This window comes from Ceratotherium simum, chromosome 36 (assembly GCF_057802395.1).
Source record: "Ceratotherium simum simum isolate JZ-2026a chromosome 36, ASM5780239v1, whole genome shotgun sequence".
In the NCBI taxonomy this organism is placed as follows: domain Eukaryota; kingdom Metazoa; phylum Chordata; class Mammalia; order Perissodactyla; family Rhinocerotidae; genus Ceratotherium; species Ceratotherium simum.
In genome coordinates, this window is record NC_141935.1 from 30175157 (window position 1) to 30195360 (window position 20204).

The following is a 20204-nucleotide window of genomic DNA, read 5'->3' on the forward strand; positions in this document are numbered from 1 at the left end:
ACTATTTCTTGACTGAATGGATAAACAAATGGATGGGTACAGCTGGCTGAGGGCACACTCAGCTCCCATTCCGGCAGCCCTTTCCCTTCACTCTGCTCCAAATACTTAATGCTCCAAATACTTAATGAATCCCAAATATTAAGTTTAAAGCTTAGGAGTTGATAGAACATCTTCTCTGGCTCCCAAAAACTCAGGCATGTAAGAAACAATAGTTTAGAAAGATTTCCCAAATCCCTAGGATCACCTGGCAGTCAGCTACAGCATCGATATGCACCAATGAAGGGCCTGTGTCAGTTACCTAGATATCTGGGCCCAAATAAGACAGACCACTCCCATGACTATAATCAGAGATCTAACCATCTTTCTCTGCTCTATCCTCACTCATTTAAACACATTAAATGACATACTATATGCAAAGCACATAGCACTATGCCTGATATAGAGTAAAGATTTAATGTTAGCTAGGAAGAGATACCAGTTAAAGATATTTTTTCCAAGGAAAATAATGTGCATGTTTTTCAAGAAATATAATATATATGCATTTTAAGAAATATACTAAGTATTCTATTGTTAAATCCAAATGCACAGACTTTTGGTTCCTTTATCCTGGAATCTTTCTTGTTGGCTCAACTACTGATACTAATCCAAATCCAATATCTCATAAGACATTATAATGCTAGGACAATTTCTACAAGTCCAAATAACAGATTTTTGTCAGTATACCCAGTAACTAAATGAAGAACCTACAGTTCCCTCTAAATTTCTGAAGAATAAGTTTAATATCTTCATAGTAATTCTGAGTTTCTGAAAAGTCCTGGCATGTATTTAGTGACTAAATTATATGAAATAGATAGATTTAAAATATGTTTATTAAAATTAATCTTTCATTCCTAGAAGCAAAAAAAAATCATTTATTCTCAGGCTAGATTGCTGATCATCTGTTCTTAAAATTTTTCATGTCAGCAGAAAATACTAAAATAAACAATGAATTTACTGTATATATTTTTAATCGCCCACCTTGAAACTCCTTTGTAATGAGCTGATCAAGCCAACACAACATTTTATAGAAGCAAGGTATTTAGGGAAGGAAAGATAATGTCAAAATTATCTTTTTTATCTGACTTATGTACAATCAATGATCCACCCTCTACAGATGGCTATGAAAGCATCCAAAAAAGTGTTTCTATGTGACAGAGTGCATCATGCTCCACAAAATGGACTGTTTTCCATACTATTAATAACACTATTAACATACTTCCTCTCAAACTCTCTTTTTCAATCATAAGTCCCTTCAAGACTTACAAAGTAATTTCAGAAAATAAACAAGATATGTGAATGGTTAAAACATTGACCTCAGCACATCTGGGAATTATGTAAATTATGCATGGCAAGGTAAAGATTGTTGACACTGTATTTAAAATGCAAATCTTCTAATCTTCCAGTCATTCACTCACTGTTCCAGAAACATTTCTAGAATGAACCATAGCTTTCAGGATTGGGGCCAAGTATTTTATGTTGAATTTTAATGTTGGCTTATAGATCTGATATCTGTCATTTACTTACTTTATGACATAAAGACAGACTTATCGGAATAGAAAATATTTTAACAACTTATGAAAGCAAAAAAATGCTATCTCTAAGTGTAATTACTCAACTATGAAATCAAACATCAAATTTTCCTACCAAATGAAAAATTATCATCTTTCCACTCTTCATTAAATACTGCCTGCCAGCTACACAGAACTGTACCAATTATTACTTTACTAAAGAAAAATGACCCAATTTAAAGTTTTTGTTGATAATTAATAAAACTAATCAGTTAATTTCTAAATCATCATTTTACTCTACTGAAACTCCCATTAAGTTTTAAAAAGTGAATAAATAGCCTATCCACTAGGATTTTGTTTCTGGAGATCTAATCACTGTACCACTCTTACCAATTAAATTATTTAAAGTTTATAGCTGCAGAATAAATCGCTAACGTCATTTTCAAAACTGGTAAGCTGTATTTCAGGGAATCCTGCTCTCTTTAAAACTAAATTTTCACAGACAATTAGGGAATAATCCAGATTGTGCACATGGTACGAGATGACGGAGGAGCTGGTGCTTCACTGTGAACCACCTGCAAGCTCACCTTCACCGCGTAATTTCAGGCTTGAGTGCAGAGCCCACACGGGACAACGCACTCCAGCAGTCTCCTGACGCATATCTGTCTCTATCACCATTGGCTACAAGCGTGTCAACTGACAAGGAAAATTTTGCAAGAGATTTAGAACAAGGAAGAATTCATAGAACAGGTGTGCATAAAATTCTTCGTAGGATACTCAAATTTAAATGAAAACAATTATGGTAATATCAAAAATGTTTAGCAAATCAATTTGAGAGGTTTCTAGACATGTTAGATCCTCTAACTGTATGCAAATTTTTAAAGTAAATACACTAAAAAAATGCAGTCATATTCTGAATAGTGTCTAGAGAGGAAACCAAAGGAATGTTACAGTTATCTCCTTGATAATTCTAGAATTTACACATCATCTTTCCTTTAAGGTTTGAAATTACATTCCCTTTCAGTTTATTGCATTTTAGACACAAACGCTACTTCTGCTTCAATAGCAGAGGACGCGGGACGCACAGCCCTCACTCTTCCATTTCATCCATCTAATCAGCAGAGTACTGAGACTAAGAGAGGCTGACTTGGACACCCTCCAGTGGCTGGCTCTGCAGCACAACAGAAGCATGTTTCATCCTGAACTCTTATTTCACTGTGGATATTTCTGAATGACAGTTGTAAAATTTTAGACTTATACACCAGATTATAATCATATAAATTTTGGTAAAAATCCAACGTTTAAAAAATGAAAACAAACTATAAGTCACTACTTAAATTGCCTCTATTTGCAAAATTCTTACGTCAAAATTTCCTCTACCAAGGTGTTAAGATACTATTTTAATAACAGAGTGGTTAATTCCTTTTTTAATCTGTCGTCATAATCAAGCAATATTCATAAAGTGAGACTGAAAGGAAAGAAACTGATCAAAATGCAAATGGTTAGTCCTTACGAGAGGAAAATACAGCTACATTTAAAGCACGTAGCTCTGCGTGCTGGATATCAAAGACAAACACCTACCAGTTTTCCTCATTCAAGGGTAATCTGAGTTAAACAACATGTACCGAGAATATAATTCCCTACACATTGGATTTATTTAATCACATAAGTATAACACAGGAGCATGCTGAGGAAAAAAAAACTGGCTGTATTTTTAAGAAAACTTTTTTCAAAAGTTTATGCCAATTTAGAATAGAATTACATGTTCATGTTAATGTTTTAAATATAAATCATTAAATCCTGAGTACTGACCTCTAGCAAACAAAATTAGTTTAAAAATACACAGTAACAAAGAATGGTAGTGAAAGAGAAACACCAAAAAAAGTCTATATTTAACTAGCTGCTCAGTCATTAGAAAGGTGCCCCATAACTACCATATGTTACTCAAATATGTTGTCACACCTACAATTTCATCATATGTCTCCCAAGAAATTAATTAGCTCTAACTTTTTCAACTTTGACAAAAACGTCTGCGTCAATCAGATTACTAGCTGTTGCAAACATTTCAAAATTCAAAGCTTTCTTCAGCTTATATTTAACCTTTTAATTACTATTAATCATTCAGCAACATTTAGAACAGATTTCATTAGACAGATGTCTAATTCTAGAATTTTGAATAATGTAAAGTCATTTAACATATATTTACTTTTGGTGCATATTTGCTTAGTAATTTTAAAAAATAAAATTAAACTAAGGTCTAAAACCATTTATTGATACATCATTTCACAGCCGCATTCATGTTAAAGAAGAAAATACCTAAAATTTTCACTTCCTCTAAAAATCTAAAAAGTTATAAGAAGTTGAGATCATGACTTACAGTAATAAATAAATTTAATGATTTTAAAACTTATATAACTTACAAAAAAGAAACCTAAAAGGACATGTTAATTTAAAGAAGATTTTACAAGCTACCAGCAGTACAAAGAAACAAAAGTTGACTAAGAAGAGAATTTTCATAAATATTTTCTTTACCAAAGTTTTAAGAAGGAAAAAAAAACCAAAAACTATTCCTATTTGATATTAAATCACCTGCCCAGGCTATCCTCAATCACATAAACCAACTTCGAACCCCACTGTTTTATTTAAACTACTGTGTTAAGGCTATCAATGACATCCTCAGTATTCATTCAACAAATATTTATTGAGCAGTGAAGAAAACAGACAAGAAGTCTGCTCCCATAGAGCCTACATTCTAAGGAGAATAAAAGAGAAAATAAACATAATATAAGTAAATTATACAGTACAGTAGCCCCCTCATCCACAGGCACACTTCCAAGACCTCCAGTGGGTGCCTGAAACTGCGGATAGCACCAAACCTTATACAGGCTGTGTTTTTTCCTGTATACACATACCTATGATGAAGTTTAATTTACAAGTTAGGCACAGTATGTGATTAACAACAATAACTAATAATAAAATAGAACAATTACAACAATATACTACAATAAAAGTTACCGTAGGTCTTAGCAACCTCAGCAGACAATTTTTTTCTTTCTTTATTAAGTTGAGAACTTTCGCCTTTTCACTTAAAGGAAGCACTTTATGGCTTCTCTTTAGCATATCCGAATTGCCAGCATCACTACTCTAGTGCTTTAGGGCCATTATTAAGTAAAATACGGGTGACTTGAACACAAGCCCTGCGATACTGTGACAGTCGATCTGATAACCGAGATGGCTACTAAGTGACTAATGGGCAGGTAGCATATACAGCGTGGATCCACTGGACAAAGGGATGATTCGGGTGGGAGAGAGTGGGACAGTGCGAGATTCCATCACACTACTCAGAACAGCCAGCAATTTAAAACCTATGCATTGTTTATTTCTGGAGTTTTCCATTTAATATTTTCAAACTGCAGGTAACAAACTGTGGAAAACAAAATGGCAGATAAGGGGGGACTACTATATTTTAGTAGTGCTAAGTGCTAATGTCTCCTGATTCCATAGTTAATCAAACAAAACTCAACCAACCAAAGCTTGCGCTGGCTTCAGTAAAGCCATGTAGAACACTACTGAGTTTTCCTTTCAGTTATCTTAGCTAACAAAATAACGGATAATCTAAAAATAATCTCATCTAGTAAGGAATTAGATTTAAATTCCAAAGTCACTAGGTTGAAGTAAATGTTCACATTAATCAGAATGAGGGCAGCCCTGGGAACAGCCAGGAACATCCTGCTGGAGCCATCAGTCTTCTCTTCGCAGCTGCCCAGGGTTCTGCCTACTGCTAAGGAAAAGGGCACCTGTGAATTATACAATTTTCAAGTTGAAAAAAACCTTAGAGATTATGTCCTCTAGGAAGCTTTCCTTGACCTCCTCAAGGAGATAAGCATTTCTTCTATTTCTAAATTCCATAAAAAACAGGAATGATGTTCTTATCTTTGTTTCCAGAACCTATCTGAGATCTGGCACAGGAGTTTAACTGGACTTTTCATTAATAAAAGTATTGTTTTAGAAAGATTATTCTGATAACAATAAAGCGAAGATTCAAAGGCTTGTGACTGTTGTGAAATTATCAGTATTATGTATAAGTGCCCTGCTCTCAACTGGGGAGGAGGGAGGGTACCCATTCATATTCAATAAATATTAAGGCCCTACCATGTGTAAGGTTATATTAAAAAGGACACAAAAATGTATAAGACTAACATGGTCCCTACCATCATAGAGGGTACATTCCAGGGGGAAAAACCATAATAAAAAAGTAAATAAATAATTTTAGATTGCAATAAGGTCTACGATGGAAATTAACAAGGTACGTTGCTGGGCCGGCTGCGTGGCTTAGCGGTGAAGTATGTGTGCTCCGCTGCTGGCGGCCTGGGCCCGGATCCCGGGCACGTACTGACGCACCGCTTCTCCGGCCATGCTGAGGCCGTGTCCTACATACAGCAACTAGAAGGCTGTGCAACTATGAAATACAACTATCTACTGGCGCTTTGGGAGAAAAAAATAAATAAATAAAAATTATAAAAAACAAAAAAACAAGGTACGTTGCTAAAGACTCTATTGCTTTCATTAGATTCTCAAAGGATTAAGATTACTTTATATAGGATGTTCTGCAAGGGAAAGACAAAACCTGAGGTAGATATTGCAGGAATATAGGTAAAGAGATTGGAAGTTCGATTCAATTCAATTAACATTTAACAAACATTACAATGTCTCATGTACTATGGTACAAGCATAAACAAAACCAATCTCAGCTCCTGAAGAGCTTGAATTTTATTTTATTTATTTATTTTTTTTAGCGGTTCTGGAAAGGAGATGGGAAGCAAAGGCGGTTAAGGCAAGGAAGGGGAGGTGCATTTTTATTTTTATTTATTTATTTATTTTGTGAGGAAGATCAGCCCTGAGCTAACATCCATGCTAATCCTCCTCTTTTTGCTGAGGAAGACCGACTCTGAGCCAACATCTATTGCCTAATCCTCCTCCTTTTTTTTCTCCCCAAAGCCCCAGTAGATAGTTGTATGTCATAGTTGCACATCCTTCTAGTTGCTGTATGTGGCACGCGGCCTCAGCATGGACAGAGAAGCGGTGCGTCAGTGCGTGCCCAGGATCCGAACCTGGGCTGCCAGTAGTGGAGCACGCGCACTTAACGGCTAAGCCACGGGGCCGGCCCAGTGAAGAGCTTGAATTTTAATGAGGGAGCGACATGTTAAATAGATCATCTTGACTGTGGAGAGCATATAGGGTTTATGGAATCACAGAGAAAAGCACTTAGCTGACCTAAAAGTAGGAAGTTTCCTAAAGGAAGAAAATGCCTATAATAGGCAATAATAATGAAAATGCAAATAACTTACATAGTTTGAAGGAAGAATTAACAGGACAAGGTAATAGCATGTGCATAGGAGACTGAAGGAAGAGGAAGATACGAATATTTCTAGCCTAGTGATTTGAAGAAGAAATCTAGCGATCTGTCAGTAGAGGAAAGCTTAAGGGGACTGAGTATTAATAAAAAAGAAGATGGACTTAGTTTTAAAGATCTGAATCTATGATGACAATGGGACATCCATGGGAATATCTTAAATATTCAAGTAGAACACTAAAGAGCAGTTCTTTCATTCACTAGTAACAAATATCTGAGATTCACTAATACACAGATAATGTATCATGAAGCCATAACAGCAGAACTAAGAGTTTGCAGAGACAGCAGAAGAGGCTCAAGAATAGAGTTAGGATGGGATATAGTCACATTTTGTGGGTATCAAAAGAAAAAAGAATGTACCATTACAGGAATGAACCAAGAAAGTCAAATGTCAGGGAAGCCAAGAGATGTGTATTCAATAAGGAGTGGATAGTCAATAATATTAAATGATACAGACAGATACAGAAGTTCAAACGGTGAAGGCCACTGAACATTGTAAAAGGAAATAATCACTAGCTGTAGAGAAGAGTTTTAACATGCCTAAGTCCTAGTTAATCATAATTAATCACAACGAGGAGCATAAAGACTACATACATGAACCACATTTTCATAACATCAATTTTATTATTTTATAAGCATACCTAATTGTTTATTAGAATAAATATGTAAGCAAATAAAAAACTGTATAAAAGACTATTCATTTCCAGTAATTGTACCTTTTTATTTTATTGTATTTTTAAATTTTTTGTTTATTGCAATAACATTGGTTTATAACATTGTATAAATTTCAGGTGTACATCATTGTACTTCTATTTCTGCATAGATTACCTCATGTTCACCACCCAAATACTAATTACAACCCATCACCACACACATGTGCCGAATTATCCCTTTTGCCCTCCTCCCTCCCCACTTCCCCTCTGGTAACCACCAATCCAATCTCTGTCTCTATGTGTTTGTTTATTGTTGTTATTATCTACTACTTAGTGAGGGAGATCATACGGTGTTTGACCTTCTCCCTCTGACTTATTTCACTTTGCATAATACCCTCGATGTCCATCCATGTTGTCACAAATGGCTGGATTTCATCGTTTCTTATGGCTGAGTAGTATTCCATTGTGTATATATACCACAGCTTCTTTATCCATTCGTCCCTTGATGGGCACTTAGGTTGCTTCCAAGTCTTGGCTATTGTGAATAACGCTGCAATGAACACAGGGGTGCATGTATCTCTATGCATTGGTGTTTTCAAGTTCTTTGGATAAATACCCAGCAGTGGGATGGCTGGATCATATGGTAGTTCTATCTTTGATTTTTTGAGGAATCTCCATACTGTTTTCCATAGTGGCTGCACCAGTTTGCACTCTCACCAGCAGTGTATGAGAGTTCCCTCCTCTCCACATCCTCTCCAACACCTGTTGTTTCCTGTCTTGTTAATTATAGCCATTCTGACGGGCATGAGGTGATATCTCATTATAGTTTTGATTTGCATTTCCCTGATAGTTAATGATTTTGAACATCTTTTCAAGTGTCTGTTGGCCATTTGTATATCTTCTTTGGAGAAATGTCTGTTCAGGTCTTTTACCCATTTTTTAATTGGGTTGTTAGTTTTTTTGTTGTTGAGATGCATGAGTTCTTTATATATTTTGGAGATTAAGCCCTTATCAGATGTATGGTTTTCAAATATCTTCTCCCAATTGTTAGGTTGTCTTTTCGTTTTGTTGATGGTTTCCTTTGCTGTGCAGAAGCTTTTTAGTTTGATGTAGTCCCATTTGTTTATTTTTTCTATTGTTTCTCTTGCCCGTTTTTGTGTATGTTGTAAGGTAAGGGTCTACTCTCATTTTTTTGCATGTGGCTGTCCAGTTTTCCCAACACCATTTGTTGAAGAGACTTTCTTTTCTCCATTGTATGTTCTTGGCTCCTTTGTCAAAGATTAGCTGTCCATAGATGTGTGGGTTTATTTCTGGGCTTTCGATTCTATTCCATTGATCTGTGTGTCTGTTTTTGTGCCAGTACCATGCTGTTTTGGTTACTATAGCTTTGTAGTATATTTTGAAATCAGGGAGTGTGATACCTCCAGCTTTGTTCTTTGTTCTCAGGATTCCTTTACCTATTCGGGGTCTTTTGTTGTTCCATATAAATTTTAGGATTCTTTGTTCTATTTCTGTGAAAAACGTTGTTGGAACTTTGATAGGGATTGCACTGAATCTATAGATGGCTTTAGGAAGTATGGACATCTTAACTATGTTAATTCTTCCAATCCAAGAGCACGGAATATCTTTCCATTTCTTTGTGTCTTCTTCAATTTCTTTCAGCAATGTTTTATAGTTTTCCGTGTACAGCTCTTTCACCTCTTTGGTTAAGTTTATTCCTAGGTATTTCATTCTTTTTGTTGCAATTGTAAATGGGATGGTATTCTTAATTTCTCTTTCTGCTACTTCGTTGTTAGTGTATAGAAATGCAACTGATTTTTGTATGTTGATTTTGTATCCTGCAACTTCACCATATTCATTTATTACTTCTAAGTTTTCTGGTGGATTCTTTAGGGTTTTCTATGTATAAAATCATGTCATCTGCAAATAGTGACAGTTTCACTTCTTCCTTTCCAATTTGGATCCGTTTTATTTCTTTCTCTTGCCTGATTGCTCTGGCTAGGACTTCCAGTACTATGTTAAATGGGAGTGGTGACAGTGGGCATCCTTGTCTGGTTCCCGTTCTTAGAGGGATAGCTTTCCGTTTTTCGCCACTGAGGATGATATTAGCTATGGATTTCTCATATATGGCCTTTATTATGTTGAGGTACTTTCTTTCTATACCCATTTTATTCAGAGTTTTTATCATAAATGGATGCCGTATCTTGTCAAATGCTTTCTCTGCATCTATTGAGATGATCATGTGATTTTTATTCTTCATTTTATTAATGTGGCGTATTACGTTGATTGATTTGCGAATGTTAAACCATCCCTGCATACCTGGAATAAATCCCACTTGATCATGGTGTATAATCTTTTTAACGTATTGTTGTATGTGATTTGCTAGTATTTTGTTGAGGATTTTTGCATCGATGTTCATCAGTGATATTGGCCTGTAATTTTCTTTGTACCTTTTTAAATAATTTGTTTTCAGAAGGAAAAAAACTTCCAAGTCAAAAAATACTCAATAATGTATGTTTAAAAAAGAATTCTTGTCATTTAGAGATAAATGAAACCTATATATGAAATGATGCGACATCTGAGATTTGCTTCTGAACAACCCAGGAGGTAAAGGAATAGGTAGATATATAATAAAGTAAGACTGGCCACGAGTTGAAAATTTTTGAAGCTAGTGTTAATTACATGAGTGTTGATTATACTATTTTTGTACATCTTTGAAATTTCTTCTTAATAAAATATTTTATTACCTAAGAGCAAAGAGAAATAAACATTTGTATTTATCCTAACTCTACAGTAAATAATGCTTACAAGGATCTAAAATTAACCTCAAACTGTCAAAAGGAATGAAAATAGAATTTGTATAGGAAGAAAGGTTGGAAACGTGGCTTATAAAATAAAATAGACGGGAGAAAAAAACCCTAGCATAAATAAATTCCAGGATATAGCTCTGGTTTTGTGAAAATTTAAAATTATAAAATGCCATAGACTAAAATTTTAAAATATTTAGAAACAAATCATGAAAACTGCTTTGTTTTCCCCAGAAGTAGCTGAGATACATATGTATTTTTCATAATAAACATTATAGGATAATTACATTACTTAAGGCAAAAGGTCTTGGACCATCTTCCATGGTGACAGAGGTAGGAGCTTACACCTGTGACAGCTGGAACTGGCTTTCAACTGTTAGCTCTATCTGATATATGCTTCCCTGTTTCCTCATTTCCATCACTATCAGTCTCCTCACCTGAGTGACTTCAATTCACTCTTCAGGTCTCTGTTTAAATACTTAAAAATTACTTATTCCAGGAGTCTGACCCCAACTCCACAGAGTAGGACAGGATGAACCCTTCCACTGAACCCTTTTCTATCTCTACCATATACACAGTTGATTTTAGCACCATGAAGGAAAAGGCCATGTGTTTCAAAAAAATTTTTATTGAGATATAATTCACATATCATAAAAATCACTGTTTTAAAGTATACAATTTGTGGATTTTAGTATATTCACAAGGTTGTGCAACCATCACCACTATCTAATTCCAGAACTTTTCATCACCACAAAAAGAAACCCCAAACGCATCAGTGGTCACTCTCCATTCCCTCCTCCTCCCAGCCCCTGGCAACCACTAAACTGCTTTTTACTTCTATGCATTTGCCTATTCTGGACACTTCATATAAATGGAATCATACATATCTGGCCTTTTGTGTCTGACTTTTTCACTTAGCATAAGGTTTCAAGGTACGTCCATGTTGCAGCATGTATCTGTACTTCCTCATTCCTTTTCTGGCTGAATAAAACTCCATTTTATGGATAATATCATATTTTGTTTATCCACACAACAGTTATTGGACATCGAGGTTATTTTCACTTCCGGGCTATTATGAGTATGTTACTATGAACACTCATATACAAGTTTTGTATAAACATGATTTCAGTTCACTTGGGTGTATACCTAGGAAGGGAACTGCTGGGTCATATGCTAATTCTATATTTAAGTATTTGAGGAACTGCCCAATTGTTTTCCAAAGCAGCTGCTCCATTCTACAATCCCACCAGCAGTATAGGAGGGTTCCAGGGTCCTTGTATCCTCACCAACACTTCTGTTTATTATCTGTCTTTTTGATTATAGCCATCCTAATGGGTGTGAAGTGATATCTCATGTGATTTTGATTTGCATTTCTCTGATGGCTAATGATGTTGAGCATCCTTTCATGTATTGTTGGCTTTATGTGTATCTTCTTTGGAGAAATGTCAATTCAGATCCTTTGTCCATTTTTATTTTGGTTGTTTTTTTTTATGGTTCAGTGATAAAAATTCTCGATACATTCTGGGTACTAGACCTTTATCAGATATATGATTTGCAAATATTTTTTCCCATTCTGTGGGCCATCTTTTCACTTTCTTAACAGTGTCCTTTGACACATAAAAGTGTTTAACTGTGATGAAGTCCAATTTATCAATTTTTCATTGGTTGCTTGTGCTGTAGATGTCAAATCTAAAAAACCATTGCCCAATCCAAGGTCACAAAGATTTACCCATTTTCTTCTAAGAGTTTTATAGTTTTAGCTCTTATGTTTTTAGATCTTTGATCCATTTTGAGTTAGTTTTTGTATATAATGTGAGAGAGAGGTCCAAACTCAGTCTTTTGCATATAGAAATTCAACTGTCCCAGCATTATTTGTTGAAGACTATTCTTCCACATTGAATGGTCTTGTCACCCTTGTCAAAAATCAATTGACCAGAGATGTATGGGTTTATTTGTGGACTCTCAATTCTCTTCCATTGATCTATATGTCCATCCTCCATGTCTCTTTTTGACTGCACTCAGCACAGGGCCTGAAATGTGGGAAGCACTCAATACAGACTTGGTAGTTGAATAAATACCCCTGTCAATAATAAAATGATAAAAGTTTTGAGCCGAGCAATACCTTATAGAGCATTATCCTATCCCATTATTTAAAAAGTAAGTTTATAAGATAAGTCATGGAGATGCAATGTACAGCATAGGGAATACAGTCAATAATATTGTAGTAACTTTGTAAAGTGACAGATGGTAATTAGACTTATTGTGGTGATCATTTCATAATGCATATAAATCTCAAGTCACTATGATGTACACCTGAAACTAACAGAATATTGTATGTCAATTATATTTTGATAAAAAAATAAAAATGAAAATAAAAAAAGAAACTGAGGCCTAAGAAAGGTTAATTGAGTAGCTCAAATGCAGAAAACATATTAGAGGCAGTGGTAGGACCAGAGTCCAGCTCTCCTAACTTCTGATGCAGGGCTCTTTCCCTATTGTCATGTGGCTTCTCAGGTAAACCCAATCACTTTAACATCAGCCAATGTACCTGTGAGAACCAGCATGTATATGAGAGACAGAGATAAGCATGTACATGAATACTTGATCATAGGGGAACCGCTCATTAGTAAAAAGCCTTAAAAAGCCTTACAACCAAATGGGCCAGAAAATAATATACCACCAAATACAGTGTTTCCCTCCAGACAACTCTCCTCTGACTTCATTTTCAGCTCAAGGACAGAGCTGGTCACACTTTCACTCCTCAGATTATTCTAAACAGAAGAAAACCATTTGTGAGATAGTAAAGATGATAAAGCAATCAGGTGCCAAGTTCCATTACCCTCCTCTCTTCACCATTTCCCACCATCGTGATCCTTCACGCACTACTACGTGTTGTAAAGAACGCAGAAACAGAGCAATCAACGTTAATTTGACTTTCCTTTAACACCAAGAAATTAATTAGTCTGCCTGCTTCCAAAAACCAGAGAAATTTAAGAGGTAGAAAGCAGAAAAATAAAGGGAAACAAATGGGCGGCTACTAGAGAAGCCTTGTAAAAGATACATGGGGGAAAAAGAATATACATGATTATGTATGATTTAAAGGAAAAGAGAAGAGGCTAAGTGTTCAAGCTTAACACTGCATTTATGTGTGCATGTGAGGGAAATGCTGTCTGTGCAGTATGTATAAACAGCCCATGAATTTTCTTGTAGTCAGGAATACATTCAAGCTTCAGTTTAAACAAGAAACTCTTCTCTGAATCTTTCCCTGAGTCCTCCAGGCACAGTCAGCTATTCTTTCACAGTGTCCCATTCTTCCTTCTACACACTCCATGCCTGTAATTATTATCACGTATTCTAATAGTTATCTCACATGTGTCCTCCTTCTAAACTGTCATCTCTCTGAGGGCAGAAACCATGTGTTTTCTGTGTTGTGCTCAGCGTAAAACCTAGCATAGCCCTGCAGAGAGTTAAGTACTTGACAACTCTTTGTAGAGTGAACATTTTCAAACTGTAACACTGAATACATCTGTTCAAAAGTGTCAATACCAAGAAATTTATTAGTTCTTGCTATGATAATTCCCAAACGTTAGAATTCACACATAATTCATCAATAATTTCTTACTCTAAGTATAAACTTCAGAGTTGGCCAATCTGCTAAACAACAAACAAACCTAACTCAGTATGTTTGGAACCGAATGTTGCAGCTGTCGGCCATCCCTGCTCATAAGGCGCTTCTATACTCCAAGCCAAAAACACAACCAAGGTTCGAGTAAGGCTCATCACCCACAAGCAGCAAGAGCGAGTGTGGAGACTCACAGGAGCGGGGGACTCATCTCCATAGAAGCACATAAAGGAATTCTGAGGGCAAGACACTGTTTGCTCACCAAGAAGCAGCAGGAGTAAAGCCCAAGAATCAAATGACTGTGCCATACTGGTCTAGTGGTGAAGGCAAAAGCTTTGGAGTCTGCAAGTCCTGACGATAAGACGTGCCTCCACTGTGACCTCTTTAGGAAGGTCACTTCATCTCTCTACGCTTCTTTCAGTTCCTCTTTTGTAAAATGTGAATAAGAATGCCAAGGGCACAGGCTTACTGTGAAGATCAAAGAGACTGTGTGGAACAAGGGCCTAGTACACATACCCAGCCACTAGGCTGTAACAGGCCTAGAACGTGTTAATTCCCTTACGACCTGGCAACAGGCTATGACTTAAGGGGCAGAGTCAAAAAACTCTCTTCTCTAAAAACGTTTGAAGTTTTACCATAAGGAAATTCTGTTTGAATTTTCAAAAGCCCAATAAAATGTGAAATAACCTGCCATTTAATACGTCCACTCATCTTTCAAAAATAACCTGCCAAGGCCCAAAAGTACTGGGATCTCTTTTGACAGACATCAAACAGGGAAAGGCCCATGGAGGGTGAAACTAACAGAAAAGGTTGAAAGAACAGGAGAAAAAGCAGTAGAAGGGTGCTAGAGACACACTTTTTCTACCTTATAATATTACTTACAATCAGTCTCATCTAAATACATACCACTATGTACATTCATAGAAAGTTCATAAAAAAAAAAACAGTACACCAATTTATGGTTACCTTTATATTGAGAAATATAAACATTTGCCACAGATACAGACCCACAGACTGCTCTTTATATGGTTCCATTTTATAGGCTCCCTTCCTTTCATGACTTCATTCTACCGCTTTTTTTCTTTGTTTATATCATTGCTGCAATACTCACTTTGCTGTATAAAATCCCAGCTTTGAATTTATATAATATATACCATAATAAAGTTGATGTTGGGCACAGATCATTTTTCTTCTGAATGAAAGTTTGCCACTTGATGATTATTTTACATTAATATTAATTAGAGACCATTTCCCCATAAGTTTTCTTATTTTCTTTCTCTTAAGTTTGATTTCAGTGGTTCCAGAAGCTTATTTGTCTGCTTATCACAACTAAAATAGTATCTATTATTAAACGTTGAAATTTTTATTATAAAACAAAAAAGAAAAGCCCCAAACCACAACTTAAGGTTGTATCTATGACCACTATAACCAAAGAAAAGATGTACTCTGGGGACAAACTATTTGTTCTACGTTTCCCCAAACTGTTAACTGTGTGCCGAGTCACTGTGAGAACTCTGATAAAATCATAGCACAGGCGGCATGATGGCTACGCCATATAAATTATCAATAAAATTTACACCAAGAAAAACTCAAACCATTACGTTGTCTTTATAGACTTCATCAACACAATGTAATGTCCAAACTTATACTTGCAATTTTAGTCCTATTATTAAGGAGCAACCACTACCACCTTTGTCCCCAGGTTCCAGCCCAGATTCTCAGTGACTCACCCGCCCGCCATCCTATGAATCCTGTGCTTCCTCTCCGCCTGTGGGCTCCACCAAAGAGGACTCTATAAAGTAAATGTGGAGACAATTATTGCCAAAAGTGAAAGGATTAGAGATTCTTAATAGTTCTAGAAAGCCTAATATAATAAATCCTTGATTCATTAATTTAGAGGGAGAAAGTCTCAATGCAAAAACTAGAGGGTAGGAACAGATTATACTCCAATTTAAAAATATCAAAATATGTCTAAAATGTCCGAAAAAGAACTTTTCAAAATCCAGCAAAACAAATTTAGTATTATTTGTGGATAAAGATGTAAATGGTAATTCCGCTCTCCCCAGCTCACAGAAAAACTCAATCTGATCAATGAAATCAGAGAAAAGAAAATAAAGATTTGAATAAAAACAAATTAAAAACTGCATTTTAAAGGTCATATACATATAAAGAATGTAAAGGTTCCCTTTTCTTCTACTCTTAGCATACGCATGATACATCTATAACCCTGACATTTGCATCTATCCTCTCCTCCTCTCTTGACAGAGTGAAGAAAGCATTTCTCATCAGCATGCCTGCAATCTTGTTCTTCCTCCTACATTCTCCTTCTTAATTAATGTCATCACATATTCTCCATCAATGAAGAGCAAAATCACCGAATCATTTCTAATTTTCCTCCATTACTCCATATGCAAAATTTATGCCCAGTCAAAACAATGATGATAACAGGTTAAACACAGCACTTTTTATGTTAGAGGCATAGTGTTAAATGTTTTCCATAAATTACTTCATTCTCATAACCACTGTATAAGATAGTGTTATGGACTGAATGTTTGTGTCCCCCCCAAATTCCTGTGTTGAAGCCCAATTCCCTAATGTGATGGTATTTGAAGATGGGGACTTGGGAAGGTAATTATGTTTAGATGAGTCACAGGGTGATGCCCTCATGATGGGATTAGCGCCCTTATAAGAAGAGACACCAGAAAACTTGTTCTGTCTCTCTCCACCATGTGAGGACACAACCAGAAGGTGCTATCTGAAAGCCAGAAAGAAAGTCCTCACCAGAACTCAATCACACTGGCTCCATGATCTCAGATTTCCCAGCCTCCAAAACAGTGAGAAATAACTTTCTGTTGTTTAAGCTGCCCAGTCTATGGTATTTTGTTATGGCAGCCCAGGCTGACTAATTCTCCATTTTACAGATGAGAAAATTATGGCTTAAAGAGGCTAAATAACTTCTCTACAGTGGACCCAGACTATAGTGGCAGAGCCAGGATTTAAACCTGGCTTTTAACCAATACATGGAGTGTGCAAATGTGGCTGGCTGTTCCTTTTTTGTTCCTATCTTCAACGCTGTAGTTTACAGTATAAAATGTTTTAACAGGTGTTCCTGTCTTTCATCTCTTCCTTTTTCGAACCACCCTATACAAAGCATAGAAGTAATCATCCTAAAACACAGATTGGATTGATTCTTTGTTCAAAACCACTCAATAGTCCTACTCTGCCTACAAGATACTATTTAAATTCTTTAGACTAGAATGTTAGGCCTCTCACAATCTGTCCCTGTTTTTCGTTTTCTTCCTGATTTACCTTGAGTCATGATTCCTCTGTGCTGAAGCTACACCAGATTATCTGTGCTCCTAACAGGCCCTGTTAAAATGTCTCCATCTGGACTCTAGCCCATCTTCAAGACCCACGTAAAGACTCCCTTTGGAAGAATAGCCTTGCCTATTATCTCACTTACTGCACTGTCTTGTTAGTTATATTCCTGCATGTCTGTCTCCATTAAAGACTAGAAGCTATGTGAGGGATGGCCCCTACCCTACCAGCAAAGGTGTTAAACAAAAAAGTTAAAGCAAAATCTTTGAGTATGTCTATGTCTAAGTACTTACTATATGTATGTCCAAGTACTATAAAGGAGCTGTCTATTGTCTAAGTACTATGTCTAAGTTGATGTCTAAGTACTATAAAAGAGCTGATCATTACAACGCAATATGATAAGAGCAATAATAGACAAATACACAGAACATTATGAGAGAATCACATAACTCAGCCTGCAGAGGTGCAGGACAGCTTCCCAGAGAAGATAACAAACTGATTCTTAAAAGATGAATATAAAGAAGACACAGGTAAGGCAGACACAAATATGAAACAGTGCCATATGTGAGAAGAACTACAAGAAATTCCATGTTGCTAGAATGTAAAGTACGGAGTCAGAAGTGGCGAGCACAAATCTAAATAGACAAAAGGCTTTATCGAGTGTATGAAGGAAAATTATGCTGTAGGCCAGTGGTTTAGAACTAAAGGTATAAATCTGTGCTGTGTCAAAACTAGGTTTAAGTTATACTGGAAGACACTTCAAAAATTCAGTTAAACAGGTCATATGTCAAACATCAATCAGTTTCTTCTTTTTCCTTCCAGAGTTCCTTTATGTCACTATAAGCAAGTATGACTACTACTACGTAGTCTTATTTCCTCTCCTTTAAACAATAAGTAACCTATAATATGTTCTGCATCTTGCTCTTTTCCTTTTTAATTGCAGTGATTTTTCCATGATTTTCCACATAGATACAATTCTTCTTATTCTTTTTCAACTGCATAATATTCCATTGTATTGCTGTATCATAATTTACTTAACCAATCCACTATTAATGGACATTTGGGCTTCTTCCAACTCTGTGACAATATGTTGTTTTGGTTGACGTATATGAAGATAATTCAGCCTCATGTAGATATGAGTAGAAAAAGGGAGAAAAACGTTAACAAACTTTTCAGATTATTACGGAAATCTCCAAATCTTTTGCTATTACTACAATATTTGTATGACTAACCCTGTACATACATCATTACAAAATGCATATACACCTGAAGGATACACTTCTAGAAGTGAGAATATACATTTGTAATTTTTATACATATTATCAAATTGTCCCCAGAGGGATGGAACTGAAACCACAGGCCCTCCAGGACCAGTCCAAAGTGACCCTACCTTATCAATGGGGTAACTGAGAGTTGTTTTTCAGGAACTGAGAGTCAACCCTTTGTCCAATTAAGGCCAGTTGAGACCACCAACCCAGCAACTGGGCCTGTGCAAATACCCAATAAGTCCCTTTTGATGTCAGGGGGCCAGAAACTCCACCCTCAGATCACACTAACACCACCATTTTGTGGACATGTGTCCTATGAAGAGCCATGAAGCTTGACTACGCTTGTGCAGATCATCAGTTACCTCACTTCTCCTTACCTCCAATCATCTATCTCCACACTTCAGACTGCCCTGCCCTTCATCCCATAAATTGTGCCCCAAGCCCTGGATCGGGGAGACAGATCTGAGAGCTTCTGCCCTGTCTCCTTGTTGGTCAACCACGCAATAAAGCTTTTTTCTTTTCTCAAAAGCTGATGCCGTAACAAATGGATTTTTATGTGCATCGGGCAGAGAACCCCATCTTTGTGCAGTAACAGAACCAGTGTAGACCTCCCCACCAGCAATCTCTGAGCAGTGACAGCGCCTGGTTCCTGAGAGCAAGGGCAGAATCCTAGGAAACTCTACCCTTTAAAATCTAATCAAGGAAAAAGAATCCAGAAGAATGAGATAAATAGTCCAAGAGGTCAAGAAAAAACAGGAATTATGGGGTTCTAGAGGACAAGCAGGAAAAGATGATTGCACACCAGTGTCAAATATATAGCAGAGAGATTTAATAAGATAATTAAATAATTAACCAAAATATAAAACTTAAATAATTACAGCAGTATGGTACTTATGCAAAAATAGAATGGATCAGGATAGCATTAAAAAAACACACAGTAAATGAGGAATAAAGATAATTAAGAATAAAAGAAAGATAACACTACTCTCCACTAAAGGGAACCAGAGCTCCCTGGAGAAGTGGCTGATGCTAGAGCTAGGAAAGGGAAAGTGTATGATGAGCCTGGAATGTCTTATTGAGTCAAAATGTCAGAAAGTCTTCAGAAATTGATGGGAACATGTCAAAAGAATATAGGAGCTAGTTTGAAGGGGCTTTCATGGGCCAAATCTAGGACAATTTGAACATTTCAAAATTAATGATGATAGTAAAAGATTATAATCCATTGAATAAAATAGAATTCATAAGGGAGAAAAAGAAATTTCTTCTTTATAGTAAAAAGTCAATTAAAATGAAAAAGGAACAACAGAACTAGAAAATCACCATAAATCATTAATAACTGATTCAAACAAGAACCACAGATGAATGCTGAAATTGGTGGGCCAAAGTCTGAGGAGGAACCAGATATTTACATAGTCACAGAGTATCACACCACAAGATTCTTATTAATTACAAAGGGAAAAATAACTTTACAATGGAGAAGAAATTTGGTAGCCACCACTGTAACCAGTGATTGAAGTTAACATCACCAGGATGGGGACAAATCAACATTTTGTGCCTCCTGATTAAAGGAGACGAA

At 36.1% G+C, this 20204-nt stretch overlaps 1 protein-coding gene across 4 annotated transcripts in view; it reads right to left on the reverse strand.

Annotated features, from left to right (window-relative positions):
• AKT3 (AKT serine/threonine kinase 3) overlaps positions 1-20204 on the reverse strand; it is a 323716-nt gene that overhangs the window by 247036 nt on the left and 56476 nt on the right. The window contains exon 2 of one of the 4 annotated variants that reach the window (XM_087424493.1): positions 15773-15834. The exons of the other annotated variants lie outside the window; for them this stretch is intronic. The gene's annotated coding sequence lies outside the window, so the exon portion shown is untranslated. The remainder of the gene's footprint in view (positions 1-15772; positions 15835-20204) is intronic. 4 annotated transcript variants of the gene reach the window in all.